The following is a 19,607-nucleotide window of genomic DNA, read 5'->3' as shown; positions in this document are numbered from 1 at the left end:
GCCAAACTTGGAGAAATAGTCTTGTAGAAAGGAGGATTTGACTGTAGCCTGAAGCCAATGTATCCTCAGAGGAACCATGTAACGTCCATATTCATAGAAGGAGATCGTGTTATCCTCAAACACGATACTTTGTAGTTCCGTTAGCCTTTTTGCTTCTTCCACCGAGTCCAAAGTAACAAAAACCTGTCCAAAATATTCTGTTTTCCATACTCCGGCAACATGTTCCACAGAAAAGTCAGGAACAGCTGTCTTCAAAAGATGAATATACTCTGGAACTGTAGAAACTCTTGTTGATGTATGGATCCGGACTGTCCTGGTCTCTACTTCCTTATCAATGCACTCCTCAGGAATAGGTCCAGCGTTGATGACTGTAGTGCAAGCCATGGTAAGTGAGGGGAGACTACTCAAAGTCACACAGTCTATAACTGATGCCCGCTCGTAGATCTGTGGAAGGAAAAAACTGATTATTGCTCATATACTTAGTCACTGGAAAGCCTGTGCCAGGTAAGTATGCCTGAAACTGCAGCTTCCTAACCATCGCTACAAACATGCACATCACCTCACTCAGGTGTGTTTTAAACAACACTTCACATATATTCCGTTTCTGTTCAAACATGTATATACTTCCCTGTACATGGCACTACATTCACCCGTTCGCTTTATGCAAAGATTATTGACAGGAAAAAACAGACAGAAATGGCTTTATTTGCATTTTAGGCTGCATAGACATGCACCTGACGCCAGGTACCCAGGGGAGGCAACTTCCATGTCAACACCCAAGTTTCCTTCCGGGTCCTATCTTTCTCCTTGGGAGCTACTCGGCAAAACAAACACAACAATCACAACAACTGAACATGTCATGATAGACAAATAGAATGAAAAAAAAGGCATTTCTATTTTTGATTGGTTTTTCCAGGGGAGAGCGCGAACGCAGTCCCCCACACTTATAAATTGCGCACCCGAGTCGTCCACATTTGGGATGATCGCAGGGGTCAACCAAGCCGATGTGCAATGGAAAGGTCTCGCCCCGGGCCCACAGCCTTGCGGATCACTGTAAAGCCTGTGCCAGGTAAGTATGCCTGAAACTGCAGCTTCCTAACCATCGCTACAAACATGCACATCACCTCACTCAGGTGTGTTTTAAACAACACTTCACATATATTCCGTTTCTGTTCAAACATGTATATACTTCCCTGTACATGGCACTACATTCACCCGTTCGCTTTATGCAAAGATTATTGACAGGAAAAAACAGACAGAAATGGCTTTATTTGCATTTTAGGCTGCATAGACATGCACCTGACGCCAGGTACCCAGGGGAGGCAACTTCCATGTCAACACCCAAGTTTCCTTCCGGGTCCTATCTTTCTCCTTGGGAGCTACTCGGCAAAACAAACACAACAATCACAACAACTGAACATGTCATGATAGACAAATAGAATGAAAAAAAAGGCATTTCTATTTTTGATTGGTTTTTCCAGGGGAGAGCGCGAACGCAGTCCCCCACACTTATAAATTGCGCACCCGAGTCGTCCACATTTGGGATGATCGCAGGGGTCAACCAAGCCGATGTGCAATGGAAAGGTCTCGCCCCGGGCCCACAGCCTTGCGGATCACTGTAAAGCCTGTGCCAGGTAAGTATGCCTGAAACTGCAGCTTCCTAACCATCGCTACAAACATGCACATCACCTCACTCAGGTGTGTTTTAAACAACACTTCACATATATTCCGTTTCTGTTCAAACATGTATATACTTCCCTGTACATGGCACTACATTCACCCGTTCGCTTTATGCAAAGATTATTGACAGGAAAAAACAGACAGAAATGGCTTTATTTGCATTTTAGGCTGCATAGACATGCACCTGACGCCAGGTACCCAGGGGAGGCAACTTCCATGTCAACACCCAAGTTTCCTTCCGGGTCCTATCTTTCTCCTTGGGAGCTACTCGGCAAAACAAACACAACAATCACAACAACTGAACATGTCATGATAGACAAATAGAATGAAAAAAAAGGCATTTCTATTTTTGATTGGTTTTTCCAGGGGAGAGCGCGAACGCAGTCCCCCACACTTATAAATTGCGCACCCGAGTCGTCCACATTTGGGATGATCGCAGGGGTCAACCAAGCCGATGTGCAATGGAAAGGTCTCGCCCCGGGCCCACAGCCTTGCGGATCACTGTAAAGCCTGTGCCAGGTAAGTATGCCTGAAACTGCAGCTTCCTAACCATCGCTACAAACATGCACATCACCTCACTCAGGTGTGTTTTAAACAACACTTCACATATATTCCGTTTCTGTTCAAACATGTATATACTTCCCTGTACATGGCACTACATTCACCCGTTCGCTTTATGCAAAGATTATTGACAGGGAAAAACAGACAGAAATGGCTTTATTTGCATTTTAGGCTGCATAGACATGCACCTGACGCCAGGTACCCAGGGGAGGCAACTTCCATGTCAACACCCAAGTTTCCTTCCGGGTCCTATCTTTCTCCTTGGGAGCTACTCGGCAAAACAAACACAACAATCACAACAACTGAACATGTCATGATAGACAAATAGAATGAAAAAAAAGGCATTTCTATTTTTGATTGGTTTTTCCAGGGGAGAGCGCGAACGCAGTCCCCCACACTTATAAATTGCGCACCCGAGTCGTCCACATTTGGGATGATCGCAGGGGTCAACCAAGCCGATGTGCAATGGAAAGGTCTCGCCCCGGGCCCACAGCCTTGCGGATCACTGTAAAGCCTGTGCCAGGTAAGTATGCCTGAAACTGCAGCTTCCTAACCATCGCTACAAACATGCACATCACCTCACTCAGGTGTGTTTTAAACAACACTTCACATATATTCCGTTTCTGTTCAAACATGTATATACTTCCCTGTACATGGCACTACATTCACCCGTTCGCTTTATGCAAAGATTATTGACAGGAAAAAACAGACAGAAATGGCTTTATTTGCATTTTAGGCTGCATAGACATGCACCTGACGCCAGGTACCCAGGGGAGGCAACTTCCATGTCAACACCCAAGTTTCCTTCCGGGTCCTATCTTTCTCCTTGGGAGCTACTCGGCAAAACAAACACAACAATCACAACAACTGAACATGTCATGATAGACAAATAGAATGAAAAAAAAGGCATTTCTATTTTTGATTGGTTTTTCCAGGGGAGAGCGCGAACGCAGTCCCCCACACTTATAAATTGCGCACCCGAGTCGTCCACATTTGGGATGATCGCAGGGGTCAACCAAGCCGATGTGCAATGGAAAGGTCTCGCCCCGGGCCCACAGCCTTGCGGATCACTGTAAAGCCTGTGCCAGGTAAGTATGCCTGAAACTGCAGCTTCCTAACCATCGCTACAAACATGCACATCACCTCACTCAGGTGTGTTTTAAACAACACTTCACATATATTCCGTTTCTGTTCAAACATGTATATACTTCCCTGTACATGGCACTACATTCACCCGTTCGCTTTATGCAAAGATTATTGACAGGGAAAAACAGACAGAAATGGCTTTATTTGCATTTTAGGCTGCATAGACATGCACCTGACGCCAGGTACCCAGGGGAGGCAACTTCCATGTCAACACCCAAGTTTCCTTCCGGGTCCTATCTTTCTCCTTGGGAGCTACTCGGCAAAACAAACACAACAATCACAACAACTGAACATGTCATGATAGACAAATAGAATGAAAAAAAAGGCATTTCTATTTTTGATTGGTTTTTCCAGGGGAGAGCGCGAACGCAGTCCCCCACACTTATAAATTGCGCACCCGAGTCGTCCACATTTGGGATGATCGCAGGGGTCAACCAAGCCGATGTGCAATGGAAAGGTCTCGCCCCGGGCCCACAGCCTTGCGGATCACTGTAAAGCCTGTGCCAGGTAAGTATGCCTGAAACTGCAGCTTCCTAACCATCGCTACAAACATGCACATCACCTCACTCAGGTGTGTTTTAAACAACACTTCACATATATTCCGTTTCTGTTCAAACATGTATATACTTCCCTGTACATGGCACTACATTCACCCGTTCGCTTTATGCAAAGATTATTGACAGGAAAAAACAGACAGAAATGGCTTTATTTGCATTTTAGGCTGCATAGACATGCACCTGACGCCAGGTACCCAGGGGAGGCAACTTCCATGTCAACACCCAAGTTTCCTTCCGGGTCCTATCTTTCTCCTTGGGAGCTACTCGGCAAAACAAACACAACAATCACAACAACTGAACATGTCATGATAGACAAATAGAATGAAAAAAAAGGCATTTCTATTTTTGATTGGTTTTTCCAGGGGAGAGCGCGAACGCAGTCCCCCACACTTATAAATTGCGCACCCGAGTCGTCCACATTTGGGATGATCGCAGGGGTCAACCAAGCCGATGTGCAATGGAAAGGTCTCGCCCCGGGCCCACAGCCTTGCGGATCACTGTAAAGCCTGTGCCAGGTAAGTATGCCTGAAACTGCAGCTTCCTAACCATCGCTACAAACATGCACATCACCTCACTCAGGTGTGTTTTAAACAACACTTCACATATATTCCGTTTCTGTTCAAACATGTATATACTTCCCTGTACATGGCACTACATTCACCCGTTCGCTTTATGCAAAGATTATTGACAGGAAAAAACAGACAGAAATGGCTTTATTTGCATTTTAGGCTGCATAGACATGCACCTGACGCCAGGTACCCAGGGGAGGCAACTTCCATGTCAACACCCAAGTTTCCTTCCGGGTCCTATCTTTCTCCTTGGGAGCTACTCGGCAAAACAAACACAACAATCACAACAACTGAACATGTCATGATAGACAAATAGAATGAAAAAAAAGGCATTTCTATTTTTGATTGGTTTTTCCAGGGGAGAGCGCGAACGCAGTCCCCCACACTTATAAATTGCGCACCCGAGTCGTCCACATTTGGGATGATCGCAGGGGTCAACCAAGCCGATGTGCAATGGAAAGGTCTCGCCCCGGGCCCACAGCCTTGCGGATCACTGTAAAGCCTGTGCCAGGTAAGTATGCCTGAAACTGCAGCTTCCTAACCATCACTACAAACATGCACATCACCTCACTCAGGTGTGTTTTAAACAACACTTCACATATATTCCGTTTCTGTTCAAACATGTATATACTTCCCTGTACATGGCACTACATTCACCCGTTCGCTTTATGCAAAGATTATTGACAGGAAAAAACAGACAGAAATGGCTTTATTTGCATTTTAGGCTGCATAGACATGCACCTGACGCCAGGTACCCAGGGGAGGCAACTTCCATGTCAACACCCAAGTTTCCTTCCGGGTCCTATCTTTCTCCTTGGGAGCTACTCGGCAAAACAAACACAACAATCACAACAACTGAACATGTCATGATAGACAAATAGAATGAAAAAAAAGGCATTTCTATTTTTGATTGGTTTTTCCAGGGGAGAGCGCGAACGCAGTCCCCCACACTTATAAATTGCGCACCCGAGTCGTCCACATTTGGGATGATCGCAGGGGTCAACCAAGCCGATGTGCAATGGAAAGGTCTCGCCCCGGGCCCACAGCCTTGCGGATCACTGTAAAGCCTGTGCCAGGTAAGTATGCCTGAAACTGCAGCTTCCTAACCATCGCTACAAACATGCACATCACCTCACTCAGGTGTGTTTTAAACAACACTTCACATATATTCCGTTTCTGTTCAAACATGTATATACTTCCCTGTACATGGCACTACATTCACCCGTTCGCTTTATGCAAAGATTATTGACAGGAAAAAACAGACAGAAATGGCTTTATTTGCATTTTAGGCTGCATAGACATGCACCTGACGCCAGGTACCCAGGGGAGGCAACTTCCATGTCAACACCCAAGTTTCCTTCCGGGTCCTATCTTTCTCCTTGGGAGCTACTCGGCAAAACAAACACAACAATCACAACAACTGAACATGTCATGATAGACAAATAGAATGAAAAAAAAGGCATTTCTATTTTTGATTGGTTTTTCCAGGGGAGAGCGCGAACGCAGTCCCCCACACTTATAAATTGCGCACCCGAGTCGTCCACATTTGGGATGATCGCAGGGGTCAACCAAGCCGATGTGCAATGGAAAGGTCTCGCCCCGGGCCCACAGCCTTGTTTTTTTTTTTTTGTTTTTAATAAAGTTTATTCACTGAAACTTTTACATGTGCAGACAGTGCCTAGGCCATCACCTCGAAAAAATAAAAGAAATATCACAGAGTTGAGATGATGGCCACTAACAATAAATTCTTAAAGACGGAAACATGTCAAATAATTAAAGGGCAAGTAAAGCTATCAACAATATAATCCTGTCCCTTCGGAATCTTAGAATGTTCCATTTTTTCCACCAGAGCCCTAATCAACTTAGTTTTTTCACAACGCGCTTCATATAAAGTTTTTCCATAAAGCTGCAGTCCTTCCATGAATTTCTGTAAATCCTCAACTGTAACACCCCAACTGTTTTTTCTCACTCTGATAGAAACAATCCTTGGTTTTGCAACAACATGCTTTGGTCTAGCAACATATTTGTCTCGTAACTGTTGAGTTTCTTTCACACTCTTCTTCTTCTTTATCTCTTCCTCGTCTGGCGTGTCCTGATTCAAAGGCTGTTTTCTTTTTCCTTCTGTGTCCTTGTTTGTATTATCAGGGTTGTAAGAATTCGCTGATATTTCCCGCATTTCTGTTGATACTAGTTTTTCAGCTGGTACAGTAATAACTATGTCCTGGTTGAGGCCCTTCTCCGAAATAAGATCCTTTAGACTGTGAACACTCTCCATGTCATCATCCTCGGACTCACTGTCTAAATCTACTGAGAGTGTATGGCCTCTGGATTCTTTCTCCTTAGCAGCTATTTCTCCTGAACTTGTACCAGGGCACTTTGCTCGTACGTGTCCAAAAGAATGACATCTCAGACATATTGGAGCTCGCCCAGGGGCCGTTATCAACATAGACTGTTTGTCACCAAATCTGACTATGTGTGGAATCTTGTCTTTTTCTTCTTCTGTCATGTCCATCTTCACAATTCGCACTCCCGAAAACACCTTAACGTCATCCACTTCAACATATTCTCGCAATACCTCAACAACTTTGCCAAACTTGGAGAAATAGTCTTGTAGAAAGGAAGACTTGACTGTAGCCTGAAGCCAGTGTATCCTCAGAGGAACCATGAAACGTCCATATTCGTAGAAGGAGATCGTGTTATTCTCAAACACAATACTTTGTAGTTCCGTTAGCCTTTTTGCTTCTTCCACCGAGTCCAAAGTAACAAAAACCTGTCCAAAATATTCTGTTTTCCATACTCCGGCAACATGTTCCACAGAAAAGTCAGGAACAGCTGTCTTCAAAAGATGAATATACTCTGGAACTGTAGAAACTCTTGTTGATGTATGGATCCGGACTGTCCTGGTCTCTACTTCCTTATCAATGCACTCCTCAGGAATAGGTCCAGCGTTGATGACTGTAGTGCAAGCCATGGTAAGTGAGGGGAGACTACTCAAAGTCACACAGTCTATAACTGATGCCCGCTCGTAGATCTGTGGAAGGAAAAAACTGATTATTGCTCATATACTTAGTCACTGGAAAGCCTGTGCCAGGTAAGTATGCCTGAAACTGCAGCTTCCTAACCATCGCTACAAACATGCACATCACCTCACTCAGGTGTGTTTTAAACAACACTTCACATATATTCCGTTTCTGTTCAAACATGTATATACTTCCCTGTACATGGCACTACATTCACCCGTTCGCTTTATGCAAAGATTATTGACAGGAAAAAACAGACAGAAATGGCTTTATTTGCATTTTAGGCTGCATAGACATGCACCTGACGCCAGGTACCCAGGGGAGGCAACTTCCATGTCAACACCCAAGTTTCCTTCCGGGTCCTATCTTTCTCCTTGGGAGCTACTCGGCAAAACAAACACAACAATCACAACAACTGAACATGTCATGATAGACAAATAGAATAAAAAAAAAGGCATTTCTATTTTTGATTGGTTTTTCCAGGGGAGAGCGCGAACGCAGTCCCCCACACTTATAAATTGCGCACCCGAGTCGTCCACATTTGGGATGATCGCAGGGGTCAACCAAGCCGATGTGCAATGGAAAGGTCTCGCCCCGGGCCCACAGCCTTGCGGATCACTGTAAAGCCTGTGCCAGGTAAGTATGCCTGAAACTGCAGCTTCCTAACCATCGCTACAAACATGCACATCACCTCACTCAGGTGTGTTTTAAACAACACTTCACATATATTCCGTTTCTGTTCAAACATGTATATACTTCCCTGTACATGGCACTACATTCACCCGTTCGCTTTATGCAAAGATTATTGACAGGAAAAAACAGACAGAAATGGCTTTATTTGCATTTTAGGCTGCATAGACATGCACCTGACGCCAGGTACCCAGGGGAGGCAACTTCCATGTCAACACCCAAGTTTCCTTCCGGGTCCTATCTTTCTCCTTGGGAGCTACTCGGCAAAACAAACACAACAATCACAACAACTGAACATGTCATGATAGACAAATAGAATGAAAAAAAAGGCATTTCTATTTTTGATTGGTTTTTCCAGGGGAGAGCGCGAACGCAGTCCCCCACACTTATAAATTGCGCACCCGAGTCGTCCACATTTGGGATGATCGCAGGGGTCAACCAAGCCGATGTGCAATGGAAAGGTCTCGCCCCGGGCCCACAGCCTTGCGGATCACTGTAAAGCCTGTGCCAGGTAAGTATGCCTGAAACTGCAGCTTCCTAACCATCGCTACAAACATGCACATCACCTCACTCAGGTGTGTTTTAAACAACACTTCACATATATTCCGTTTCTGTTCAAACATGTATATACTTCCCTGTACATGGCACTACATTCACCCGTTCGCTTTATGCAAAGATTATTGACAGGAAAAAACAGACAGAAATGGCTTTATTTGCATTTTAGGCTGCATAGACATGCACCTGACGCCAGGTACCCAGGGGAGGCAACTTCCATGTCAACACCCAAGTTTCCTTCCGGGTCCTATCTTTCTCCTTGGGAGCTACTCGGCAAAACAAACACAACAATCACAACAACTGAACATGTCATGATAGACAAATAGAATGAAAAAAAAGGCATTTCTATTTTTGATTGGTTTTTCCAGGGGAGAGCGCGAACGCAGTCCCCCACACTTATAAATTGCGCACCCGAGTCGTCCACATTTGGGATGATCGCAGGGGTCAACCAAGCCGATGTGCAATGGAAAGGTCTCGCCCCGGGCCCACAGCCTTGCGGATCACTGTAAAGCCTGTGCCAGGTAAGTATGCCTGAAACTGCAGCTTCCTAACCATCGCTACAAACATGCACATCACCTCACTCAGGTGTGTTTTAAACAACACTTCACATATATTCCGTTTCTGTTCAAACATGTATATACTTCCCTGTACATGGCACTACATTCACCCGTTCGCTTTATGCAAAGATTATTGACAGGAAAAACAGACAGAAATGGCTTTATTTGCATTTTAGGCTGCATAGACATGCACCTGACGCCAGGTACCCAGGGGAGGCAACTTCCATGTCAACACCCAAGTTTCCTTCCGGGTCCTATCTTTCTCCTTGGGAGCTACTCGGCAAAACAAACACAACAATCACAACAACTGAACATGTCATGATAGACAAATAGAATGAAAAAAAAGGCATTTCTATTTTTGATTGGTTTTTCCAGGGGAGAGCGCGAACGCAGTCCCCCACACTTATAAATTGCGCACCCGAGTCGTCCACATTTGGGATGATCGCAGGGGTCAACCAAGCCGATGTGCAATGGAAAGGTCTCGCCCCGGGCCCACAGCCTTGCGGATCACTGTAAAGCCTGTGCCAGGTAAGTATGCCTGAAACTGCAGCTTCCTAACCATCGCTACAAACATGCACATCACCTCACTCAGGTGTGTTTTAAACAACACTTCACATATATTCCGTTTCTGTTCAAACATGTATATACTTCCCTGTACATGGCACTACATTCACCCGTTCGCTTTATGCAAAGATTATTGACAGGAAAAAACAGACAGAAATGGCTTTATTTGCATTTTAGGCTGCATAGACATGCACCTGACGCCAGGTACCCAGGGGAGGCAACTTCCATGTCAACACCCAAGTTTCCTTCCGGGTCCTATCTTTCTCCTTGGGAGCTACTCGGCAAAACAAACACAACAATCACAACAACTGAACATGTCATGATAGACAAATAGAATGAAAAAAAGGCATTTCTATTTTTGATTGGTTTTTCCAGGGGAGAGCGCGAACGCAGTCCCCCACACTTATAAATTGCGCACCCGAGTCGTCCACATTTGGGATGATCGCAGGGGTCAACCAAGCCGATGTGCAATGGAAAGGTCTCGCCCCGGGCCCACAGCCTTGCGGATCACTGTAAAGCCTGTGCCAGGTAAGTATGCCTGAAACTGCAGCTTCCTAACCATCGCTACAAACATGCACATCACCTCACTCAGGTGTGTTTTAAACAACACTTCACATATATTCCGTTTCTGTTCAAACATGTATATACTTCCCTGTACATGGCACTACATTCACCCGTTCGCTTTATGCAAAGATTATTGACAGGAAAAAACAGACAGAAATGGCTTTATTTGCATTTTAGGCTGCATAGACATGCACCTGACGCCAGGTACCCAGGGGAGGCAACTTCCATGTCAACACCCAAGTTTCCTTCCGGGTCCTATCTTTCTCCTTGGGAGCTACTCGGCAAAACAAACACAACAATCACAACAACTGAACATGTCATGATAGACAAATAGAATAAAAAAAAAGGCATTTCTATTTTTGATTGGTTTTTCCAGGGGAGAGCGCGAACGCAGTCCCCCACACTTATAAATTGCGCACCCGAGTCGTCCACATTTGGGATGATCGCAGGGGTCAACCAAGCCGATGTGCAATGGAAAGGTCTCGCCCCGGGCCCACAGCCTTGCGGATCACTGTAAAGCCTGTGCCAGGTAAGTATGCCTGAAACTGCAGCTTCCTAACCATCGCTACAAACATGCACATCACCTCACTCAGGTGTGTTTTAAACAACACTTCACATATATTCCGTTTCTGTTCAAACATGTATATACTTCCCTGTACATGGCACTACATTCACCCGTTCGCTTTATGCAAAGATTATTGACAGGAAAAAACAGACAGAAATGGCTTTATTTGCATTTTAGGCTGCATAGACATGCACCTGACGCCAGGTACCCAGGGGAGGCAACTTCCATGTCAACACCCAAGTTTCCTTCCGGGTCCTATCTTTCTCCTTGGGAGCTACTCGGCAAAACAAACACAACAATCACAACAACTGAACATGTCATGATAGACAAATAGAATGAAAAAAAAGGCATTTCTATTTTTGATTGGTTTTTCCAGGGGAGAGCGCGAACGCAGTCCCCCACACTTATAAATTGCGCACCCGAGTCGTCCACATTTGGGATGATCGCAGGGGTCAACCAAGCCGATGTGCAATGGAAAGGTCTCGCCCCGGGCCCACAGCCTTGCGGATCACTGTAAAGCCTGTGCCAGGTAAGTATGCCTGAAACTGCAGCTTCCTAACCATCGCTACAAACATGCACATCACCTCACTCAGGTGTGTTTTAAACAACACTTCACATATATTCCGTTTCTGTTCAAACATGTATATACTTCCCTGTACATGGCACTACATTCACCCGTTCGCTTTATGCAAAGATTATTGACAGGAAAAAACAGACAGAAATGGCTTTATTTGCATTTTAGGCTGCATAGACATGCACCTGACGCCAGGTACCCAGGGGAGGCAACTTCCATGTCAACACCCAAGTTTCCTTCCGGGTCCTATCTTTCTCCTTGGGAGCTACTCGGCAAAACAAACACAACAATCACAACAACTGAACATGTCATGATAGACAAATAGAATGAAAAAAAAGGCATTTCTATTTTTGATTGGTTTTTCCAGGGGAGAGCGCGAACGCAGTCCCCCACACTTATAAATTGCGCACCCGAGTCGTCCACATTTGGGATGATCGCAGGGGTCAACCAAGCCGATGTGCAATGGAAAGGTCTCGCCCCGGGCCCACAGCCTTGCGGATCACTGTAAAGCCTGTGCCAGGTAAGTATGCCTGAAACTGCAGCTTCCTAACCATCGCTACAAACATGCACATCACCTCACTCAGGTGTGTTTTAAACAACACTTCACATATATTCCGTTTCTGTTCAAACATGTATATACTTCCCTGTACATGGCACTACATTCACCCGTTCGCTTTATGCAAAGATTATTGACAGGGAAAAACAGACAGAAATGGCTTTATTTGCATTTTAGGCTGCATAGACATGCACCTGACGCCAGGTACCCAGGGGAGGCAACTTCCATGTCAACACCCAAGTTTCCTTCCGGGTCCTATCTTTCTCCTTGGGAGCTACTCGGCAAAACAAACACAACAATCACAACAACTGAACATGTCATGATAGACAAATAGAATGAAAAAAAAGGCATTTCTATTTTTGATTGGTTTTTCCAGGGGAGAGCGCGAACGCAGTCCCCCACACTTATAAATTGCGCACCCGAGTCGTCCACATTTGGGATGATCGCAGGGGTCAACCAAGCCGATGTGCAATGGAAAGGTCTCGCCCCGGGCCCACAGCCTTGCGGATCACTGTAAAGCCTGTGCCAGGTAAGTATGCCTGAAACTGCAGCTTCCTAACCATCGCTACAAACATGCACATCACCTCACTCAGGTGTGTTTTAAACAACACTTCACATATATTCCGTTTCTGTTCAAACATGTATATACTTCCCTGTACATGGCACTACATTCACCCGTTCGCTTTATGCAAAGATTATTGACAGGAAAAAACAGACAGAAATGGCTTTATTTGCATTTTAGGCTGCATAGACATGCACCTGACGCCAGGTACCCAGGGGAGGCAACTTCCATGTCAACACCCAAGTTTCCTTCCGGGTCCTATCTTTCTCCTTGGGAGCTACTCGGCAAAACAAACACAACAATCACAACAACTGAACATGTCATGATAGACAAATAGAATGAAAAAAAAGGCATTTCTATTTTTGATTGGTTTTTCCAGGGGAGAGCGCGAACGCAGTCCCCCACACTTATAAATTGCGCACCCGAGTCGTCCACATTTGGGATGATCGCAGGGGTCAACCAAGCCGATGTGCAATGGAAAGGTCTCGCCTCGGGCCCACAGCCTTGCGGATCACTGTAAAGCCTGTGCCAGGTAAGTATGCCTGAAACTGCAGCTTCCTAACCATCGCTACAAACATGCACATCACCTCACTCAGGTGTGTTTTAAACAACACTTCACATATATTCCGTTTCTGTTCAAACATGTATATACTTCCCTGTACATGGCACTACATTCACCCGTTCGCTTTATGCAAAGATTATTGACAGGAAAAAACAGACAGAAATGGCTTTATTTGCATTTTAGGCTGCATAGACATGCACCTGACGCCAGGTACCCAGGGGAGGCAACTTCCATGTCAACACCCAAGTTTCCTTCCGGGTCCTATCTTTCTCCTTGGGAGCTACTCGGCAAAACAAACACAACAATCACAACAACTGAACATGTCATGATAGACAAATAGAATGAAAAAAAAGGCATTTCTATTTTTGATTGGTTTTTCCAGGGGAGAGCGCGAACGCAGTCCCCCACACTTATAAATTGCGCACCCGAGTCGTCCACATTTGGGATGATCGCAGGGGTCAACCAAGCCGATGTGCAATGGAAAGGTCTCGCCCCGGGCCCACAGCCTTGCGGATCACTGTAAAGCCTGTGCCAGGTAAGTATGCCTGAAACTGCAGCTTCCTAACCATCGCTACAAACATGCACATCACCTCACTCAGGTGTGTTTTAAACAACACTTCACATATATTCCGTTTCTGTTCAAACATGTATATACTTCCCTGTACATGGCACTACATTCACCCGTTCGCTTTATGCAAAGATTATTGACAGGAAAAAACAGACAGAAATGGCTTTATTTGCATTTTAGGCTGCATAGACATGCACCTGACGCCAGGTACCCAGGGGAGGCAACTTCCATGTCAACACCCAAGTTTCCTTCCGGGTCCTATCTTTCTCCTTGGGAGCTACTCGGCAAAACAAACACAACAATCACAACAACTGAACATGTCATGATAGACAAATAGAATGAAAAAAAAGGCATTTCTATTTTTGATTGGTTTTTCCAGGGGAGAGCGCGAACGCAGTCCCCCACACTTATAAATTGCGCACCCGAGTCGTCCACATTTGGGATGATCGCAGGGGTCAACCAAGCCGATGTGCAATGGAAAGGTCTCGCCCCGGGCCCACAGCCTTGCGGATCACTGTAAAGCCTGTGCCAGGTAAGTATGCCTGAAACTGCAGCTTCCTAACCATCGCTACAAACATGCACATCACCTCACTCAGGTGTGTTTTAAACAACACTTCACATATATTCCGTTTCTGTTCAAACATGTATATACTTCCCTGTACATGGCACTACATTCACCCGTTCGCTTTATGCAAAGATTATTGACAGGAAAAAACAGACAGAAATGGCTTTATTTGCATTTTAGGCTGCATAGACATGCACCTGACGCCAGGTACCCAGGGGAGGCAACTTCCATGTCAACACCCAAGTTTCCTTCCGGGTCCTATCTTTCTCCTTGGGAGCTACTCGGCAAAACAAACACAACAATCACAACAACTGAACATGTCATGATAGACAAATAGAATGAAAAAAAAGGCATTTCTATTTTTGATTGGTTTTTCCAGGGGAGAGCGCGAACGCAGTCCCCCACACTTATAAATTGCGCACCCGAGTCGTCCACATTTGGGATGATCGCAGGGGTCAACCAAGCCGATGTGCAATGGAAAGGTCTCGCCCCGGGCCCACAGCCTTGCGGATCACTGTAAAGCCTGTGCCAGGTAAGTATGCCTGAAACTGCAGCTTCCTAACCATCGCTACAAACATGCACATCACCTCACTCAGGTGTGTTTTAAACAACACTTCACATATATTCCGTTTCTGTTCAAACATGTATATACTTCCCTGTACATGGCACTACATTCACCCGTTCGCTTTATGCAAAGATTATTGACAGGAAAAAACAGACAGAAATGGCTTTATTTGCATTTTAGGCTGCATAGACATGCACCTGACGCCAGGTACCCAGGGGAGGCAACTTCCATGTCAACACCCAAGTTTCCTTCCGGGTCCTATCTTTCTCCTTGGGAGCTACTCGGCAAAACAAACACAACAATCACAACAACTGAACATGTCATGATAGACAAATAGAATGAAAAAAAAGGCATTTCTATTTTTGATTGGTTTTTCCAGGGGAGAGCGCGAACGCAGTCCCCCACACTTATAAATTGCGCACCCGAGTCGTCCACATTTGGGATGATCGCAGGGGTCAACCAAGCCGATGTGCAATGGAAAGGTCTCGCCCCGGGCCCACAGCCTTGCGGATCACTGTAAAGCCTGTGCCAGGTAAGTATGCCTGAAACTGCAGCTTCCTAACCATCGCTACAAACATGCACATCACCTCACTCAGGTGTGTTTTAAACAACACTTCACATATATTCCGTTTCTGTTCAAACATGTATATACTTCCCTGTACATGGCACTACATTCACCCGTTCGCTTTATGCAAAGATTATTGACAGGGAAAAACAGACAGAAATGGCTTTATTTGCATTTTAGGCTGCATAGACATGCACCTGACGCCAGGTACCCAGGGGAGGCAACTTCCATGTCAACACCCAAGTTTCCTTCCGGGTCCTATCTTTCTCCTTGGGAGCTACTCGGCAAAACAAACACAACAATCACAACAACTGAACATGTCATGATAGACAAATAGAATGAAAAAAAAGGCATTTCTATTTTTGATTGGTTTTTCCAGGGGAGAGCGCGAACGCAGTCCCCCACACTTATAAATTGCGCACCCGAGTCGTCCACATTTGGGATGATCGCAGGGGTCAACCAAGCCGATGTGCAATGGAAAGGTCTCGCCCCGGGCCCACGGCCTTGCGGATCACTGTAAAGCCTGTGCCAGGTAAGTATGCCTGAAACTGCAGCTTCCTAACCATCGCTACAAACATGCACATCACCTCACTCAGGTGTGTTTTAAACAACACTTCACATATATTCCGTTTCTGTTCAAACATGTATATACTTCCCTGTACATGGCACTACATTCACCCGTTCGCTTTATGCAAAGATTATTGACAGGAAAAAACAGACAGAAATGGCTTTATTTGCATTTTAGGCTGCATAGACATGCACCTGACGCCAGGTACCCAGGGGAGGCAACTTCCATGTCAACACCCAAGTTTCCTTCCGGGTCCTATCTTTCTCCTTGGGAGCTACTCGGCAAAACAAACACAACAATCACAACAACTGAACATGTCATGATAGACAAATAGAATGAAAAAAAGGCATTTCTATTTTTGATTGGTTTTTCCAGGGGAGAGCGCGAACGCAGTCCCCCACACTTATAAATTGCGCACCCGAGTCGTCCACATTTGGGATGATCGCAGGGGTCAACCAAGCCGATGTGCAATGGAAAGGTCTCGCCCCGGGCCCACAGCCTTGCGGATCACTGTAAAGCCTGTGCCAGGTAAGTATGCCTGAAACTGCAGCTTCCTAACCATCGCTACAAACATGCACATCACCTCACTCAGGTGTGTTTTAAACAACACTTCACATATATTCCGTTTCTGTTCAAACATGTATATACTTCCCTGTACATGGCACTACATTCACCCGTTCGCTTTATGCAAAGATTATTGACAGGAAAAAACAGACAGAAATGGCTTTATTTGCATTTTAGGCTGCATAGACATGCACCTGACGCCAGGTACCCAGGGGAGGCAACTTCCATGTCAACACCCAAGTTTCCTTCCGGGTCCTATCTTTCTCCTTGGGAGCTACTCGGCAAAACAAACACAACAATCACAACAACTGAACATGTCATGATAGACAAATAGAATGAAAAAAAAGGCATTTCTATTTTTGATTGGTTTTTCCAGGGGAGAGCGCGAACGCAGTCCCCCACACTTATAAATTGCGCACCCGAGTCGTCCACATTTGGGATGATCGCAGGGGTCAACCAAGCCGATGTGCAATGGAAAGGTCTCGCCTCGGGCCCACAGCCTTGCGGATCACTGTAAAGCCTGTGCCAGGTAAGTATGCCTGAAACTGCAGCTTCCTAACCATCGCTACAAACATGCACATCACCTCACTCAGGTGTGTTTTAAACAACACTTCACATATATTCCGTTTCTGTTCAAACATGTATATACTTCCCTGTACATGGCACTACATTCACCCGTTCGCTTTATGCAAAGATTATTGACAGGAAAAAACAGACAGAAATGGCTTTATTTGCATTTTAGGCTGCATAGACATGCACCTGACGCCAGGTACCCAGGGGAGGCAACTTCCATGTCAACACCCAAGTTTCCTTCCGGGTCCTATCTTTCTCCTTGGGAGCTACTCGGCAAAACAAACACAACAATCACAACAACTGAACATGTCATGATAGACAAATAGAATGAAAAAAAAGGCATTTCTATTTTTGATTGGTTTTTCCAGGGGAGAGCGCGAACGCAGTCCCCCACACTTATAAATTGCGCACCCGAGTCGTCCACATTTGGGATGATCGCAGGGGTCAACCAAGCCGATGTGCAATGGAAAGGTCTCGCCCCGGGCCCACAGCCTTGCGGATCACTGTAAAGCCTGTGCCAGGTAAGTATGCCTGAAACTGCAGCTTCCTAACCATCGCTACAAACATGCACATCACCTCACTCAGGTGTGTTTTAAACAACACTTCACATATATTCCGTTTCTGTTCAAACATGTATATACTTCCCTGTACATGGCACTACATTCACCCGTTCGCTTTATGCAAAGATTATTGACAGGAAAAAACAGACAGAAATGGCTTTATTTGCATTTTAGGCTGCATAGACATGCACCTGACGCCAGGTACCCAGGGGAGGCAACTTCCATGTCAACACCCAAGTTTCCTTCCGGGTCCTATCTTTCTCCTTGGGAGCTACTCGGCAAAACAAACACAACAATCACAACAACTGAACATGTCATGATAGACAAATAGAATGAAAAAAAAGGCATTTCTATTTTTGATTGGTTTTTCCAGGGGAGAGCGCGAACGCAGTCCCCCACACTTATAAATTGCGCACCCGAGTCGTCCACATTTGGGATGATCGCAGGGGTCAACCAAGCCGATGTGCAATGGAAAGGTCTCGCCCCGGGCCCACAGCCTTGCGGATCACTGTAAAGCCTGTGCCAGGTAAGTATGCCTGAAACTGCAGCTTCCTAACCATCGCTACAAACATGCACATCACCTCACTCAGGTGTGTTTTAAACAACACTTCACATATATTCCGTTTCTGTTCAAACATGTATATACTTCCCTGTACATGGCACTACATTCACCCGTTCGCTTTATGCAAAGATTATTGACAGGAAAAAACAGACAGAAATGGCTTTATTTGCATTTTAGGCTGCATAGACATGCACCTGACGCCAGGTACCCAGGGGAGGCAACTTCCATGTCAACACCCAAGTTTCCTTCCGGGTCCTATCTTTCTCCTTGGGAGCTACTCGGCAAAACAAACACAACAATCACAACAACTGAACATGTCATGATAGACAAATAGAATGAAAAAAAAGGCATTTCTATTTTTGATTGGTTTTTCCAGGGGAGAGCGCGAACGCAGTCCCCCACACTTATAAATTGCGCACCCGAGTCGTCCACATTTGGGATGATCGCAGGGGTCAACCAAGCCGATGTGCAATGGAAAGGTCTCGCCCCGGGCCCACAGCCTTGCGGATCACTGTAAAGCCTGTGCCAGGTAAGTATGCCTGAAACTGCAGCTTCCTAACCATCGCTACAAACATGCACATCACCTCACTCAGGTGTGTTTTAAACAACACTTCACATATATTCCGTTTCTGTTCAAACATGTATATACTTCCCTGTACATGGCACTACATTCACCCGTTCGCTTTATGCAAAGATTATTGACAGGAAAAAACAGACAGAAATGGCTTTATTTGCATTTTAGGCTGCATAGACATGCACCTGACGCCAGGTACCCAGGGGAGGCAACTTCCATGTCAACACCCAAGTTTCCTTCCGGGTCCTATCTTTCTCCTTGGGAGCTACTCGGCAAAACAAACACAACAATCACAACAACTGAACATGTCATGATAGACAAATAGAATGAAAAAAAAGGCATTTCTATTTTTGATTGGTTTTTCCAGGGGAGAGCGCGAACGCAGTCCCCCACACTTATAAATTGCGCACCCGAGTCGTCCACATTTGGGATGATCGCAGGGGTCAACCAAGCCGATGTGCAATGGAAAGGTCTCGCCTCGGGCCCACAGCCTTGCGGATCACTGTAAAGCCTGTGCCAGGTAAGTATGCCTGAAACTGCAGCTTCCTAACCATCGCTACAAACATGCACATCACCTCACTCAGGTGTGTTTTAAACAACACTTCACATATATTCCGTTTCTGTTCAAACATGTATATACTTCCCTGTACATGGCACTACA

At 45.5% G+C, this 19,607-nt stretch overlaps 30 non-coding genes and 2 pseudogenes across 30 annotated transcripts; all 32 read right to left on the bottom strand.

Moving 5' to 3' along the window:
• Window positions 1-324: 324 nt before the first annotated feature.
• LOC139444490 (uncharacterized) overlaps window positions 325-19,607 on the bottom strand; it is a 42,727-nt pseudogene continuing 23,444 nt past the window's right edge.
• Window positions 914-1,077, bottom strand: LOC139444514 (U1 spliceosomal RNA). Its single transcript, XR_011651787.1, has one exon. It is a non-coding gene; the product is annotated as a U1 spliceosomal RNA (small nuclear RNA).
• Window positions 1,479-1,642, bottom strand: LOC139444512 (U1 spliceosomal RNA). Its single transcript, XR_011651785.1, has one exon. It is a non-coding gene; the product is annotated as a U1 spliceosomal RNA (small nuclear RNA).
• On the bottom strand, window positions 2,044-2,207 carry LOC139444511 (U1 spliceosomal RNA). The gene has a single exon (XR_011651784.1). It is a non-coding gene; the product is annotated as a U1 spliceosomal RNA (small nuclear RNA).
• LOC139444510 (U1 spliceosomal RNA) lies at window positions 2,609-2,772 on the bottom strand. Its single transcript, XR_011651783.1, has one exon. It is a non-coding gene; the product is annotated as a U1 spliceosomal RNA (small nuclear RNA).
• On the bottom strand, window positions 3,174-3,337 carry LOC139444509 (U1 spliceosomal RNA). Its single transcript, XR_011651782.1, has one exon. It is a non-coding gene; the product is annotated as a U1 spliceosomal RNA (small nuclear RNA).
• On the bottom strand, window positions 3,739-3,902 carry LOC139444508 (U1 spliceosomal RNA). Its single transcript, XR_011651781.1, has one exon. It is a non-coding gene; the product is annotated as a U1 spliceosomal RNA (small nuclear RNA).
• Window positions 4,304-4,467, bottom strand: LOC139444507 (U1 spliceosomal RNA). Its single transcript, XR_011651780.1, has one exon. It is a non-coding gene; the product is annotated as a U1 spliceosomal RNA (small nuclear RNA).
• Window positions 4,869-5,032, bottom strand: LOC139444506 (U1 spliceosomal RNA). Its single transcript, XR_011651779.1, has one exon. It is a non-coding gene; the product is annotated as a U1 spliceosomal RNA (small nuclear RNA).
• LOC139444505 (U1 spliceosomal RNA) lies at window positions 5,434-5,597 on the bottom strand. Its single transcript, XR_011651778.1, has one exon. It is a non-coding gene; the product is annotated as a U1 spliceosomal RNA (small nuclear RNA).
• On the bottom strand, window positions 5,999-6,136 carry LOC139444523 (U1 spliceosomal RNA; annotated as a pseudogene).
• Window positions 8,014-8,177, bottom strand: LOC139444504 (U1 spliceosomal RNA). The gene has a single exon (XR_011651777.1). It is a non-coding gene; the product is annotated as a U1 spliceosomal RNA (small nuclear RNA).
• On the bottom strand, window positions 8,579-8,742 carry LOC139444502 (U1 spliceosomal RNA). The gene has a single exon (XR_011651776.1). It is a non-coding gene; the product is annotated as a U1 spliceosomal RNA (small nuclear RNA).
• On the bottom strand, window positions 9,144-9,307 carry LOC139444500 (U1 spliceosomal RNA). Its single transcript, XR_011651774.1, has one exon. It is a non-coding gene; the product is annotated as a U1 spliceosomal RNA (small nuclear RNA).
• On the bottom strand, window positions 9,708-9,871 carry LOC139444499 (U1 spliceosomal RNA). The gene has a single exon (XR_011651773.1). It is a non-coding gene; the product is annotated as a U1 spliceosomal RNA (small nuclear RNA).
• LOC139444498 (U1 spliceosomal RNA) lies at window positions 10,272-10,435 on the bottom strand. The gene has a single exon (XR_011651772.1). It is a non-coding gene; the product is annotated as a U1 spliceosomal RNA (small nuclear RNA).
• LOC139444497 (U1 spliceosomal RNA) lies at window positions 10,837-11,000 on the bottom strand. Its single transcript, XR_011651771.1, has one exon. It is a non-coding gene; the product is annotated as a U1 spliceosomal RNA (small nuclear RNA).
• Window positions 11,402-11,565, bottom strand: LOC139444496 (U1 spliceosomal RNA). The gene has a single exon (XR_011651770.1). It is a non-coding gene; the product is annotated as a U1 spliceosomal RNA (small nuclear RNA).
• Window positions 11,967-12,130, bottom strand: LOC139444573 (U1 spliceosomal RNA). Its single transcript, XR_011651841.1, has one exon. It is a non-coding gene; the product is annotated as a U1 spliceosomal RNA (small nuclear RNA).
• Window positions 12,532-12,695, bottom strand: LOC139444572 (U1 spliceosomal RNA). Its single transcript, XR_011651840.1, has one exon. It is a non-coding gene; the product is annotated as a U1 spliceosomal RNA (small nuclear RNA).
• On the bottom strand, window positions 13,097-13,260 carry LOC139444521 (U1 spliceosomal RNA). Its single transcript, XR_011651793.1, has one exon. It is a non-coding gene; the product is annotated as a U1 spliceosomal RNA (small nuclear RNA).
• Window positions 13,662-13,825, bottom strand: LOC139444571 (U1 spliceosomal RNA). The gene has a single exon (XR_011651839.1). It is a non-coding gene; the product is annotated as a U1 spliceosomal RNA (small nuclear RNA).
• LOC139444570 (U1 spliceosomal RNA) lies at window positions 14,227-14,390 on the bottom strand. The gene has a single exon (XR_011651838.1). It is a non-coding gene; the product is annotated as a U1 spliceosomal RNA (small nuclear RNA).
• On the bottom strand, window positions 14,792-14,955 carry LOC139444569 (U1 spliceosomal RNA). Its single transcript, XR_011651837.1, has one exon. It is a non-coding gene; the product is annotated as a U1 spliceosomal RNA (small nuclear RNA).
• On the bottom strand, window positions 15,357-15,520 carry LOC139444566 (U1 spliceosomal RNA). Its single transcript, XR_011651835.1, has one exon. It is a non-coding gene; the product is annotated as a U1 spliceosomal RNA (small nuclear RNA).
• Window positions 15,922-16,085, bottom strand: LOC139444516 (U1 spliceosomal RNA). Its single transcript, XR_011651789.1, has one exon. It is a non-coding gene; the product is annotated as a U1 spliceosomal RNA (small nuclear RNA).
• Window positions 16,486-16,649, bottom strand: LOC139444565 (U1 spliceosomal RNA). The gene has a single exon (XR_011651834.1). It is a non-coding gene; the product is annotated as a U1 spliceosomal RNA (small nuclear RNA).
• Window positions 17,051-17,214, bottom strand: LOC139444520 (U1 spliceosomal RNA). Its single transcript, XR_011651792.1, has one exon. It is a non-coding gene; the product is annotated as a U1 spliceosomal RNA (small nuclear RNA).
• Window positions 17,616-17,779, bottom strand: LOC139444564 (U1 spliceosomal RNA). Its single transcript, XR_011651833.1, has one exon. It is a non-coding gene; the product is annotated as a U1 spliceosomal RNA (small nuclear RNA).
• LOC139444563 (U1 spliceosomal RNA) lies at window positions 18,181-18,344 on the bottom strand. Its single transcript, XR_011651832.1, has one exon. It is a non-coding gene; the product is annotated as a U1 spliceosomal RNA (small nuclear RNA).
• Window positions 18,746-18,909, bottom strand: LOC139444562 (U1 spliceosomal RNA). The gene has a single exon (XR_011651831.1). It is a non-coding gene; the product is annotated as a U1 spliceosomal RNA (small nuclear RNA).
• On the bottom strand, window positions 19,311-19,474 carry LOC139444518 (U1 spliceosomal RNA). The gene has a single exon (XR_011651791.1). It is a non-coding gene; the product is annotated as a U1 spliceosomal RNA (small nuclear RNA).

The sequence above is a fragment of the Haliotis cracherodii genome, unplaced genomic scaffold (assembly GCF_022045235.1).
Source record: "Haliotis cracherodii isolate W230 unplaced genomic scaffold, xgHalCrac1.p SCAF_55, whole genome shotgun sequence".
Lineage (NCBI taxonomy): Eukaryota > Metazoa > Mollusca > Gastropoda > Lepetellida > Haliotidae > Haliotis > Haliotis cracherodii.
The sequence above is the reverse complement of the archived record's forward strand: the minus strand, read 5'-3'. Positions and strand labels throughout refer to the sequence as shown.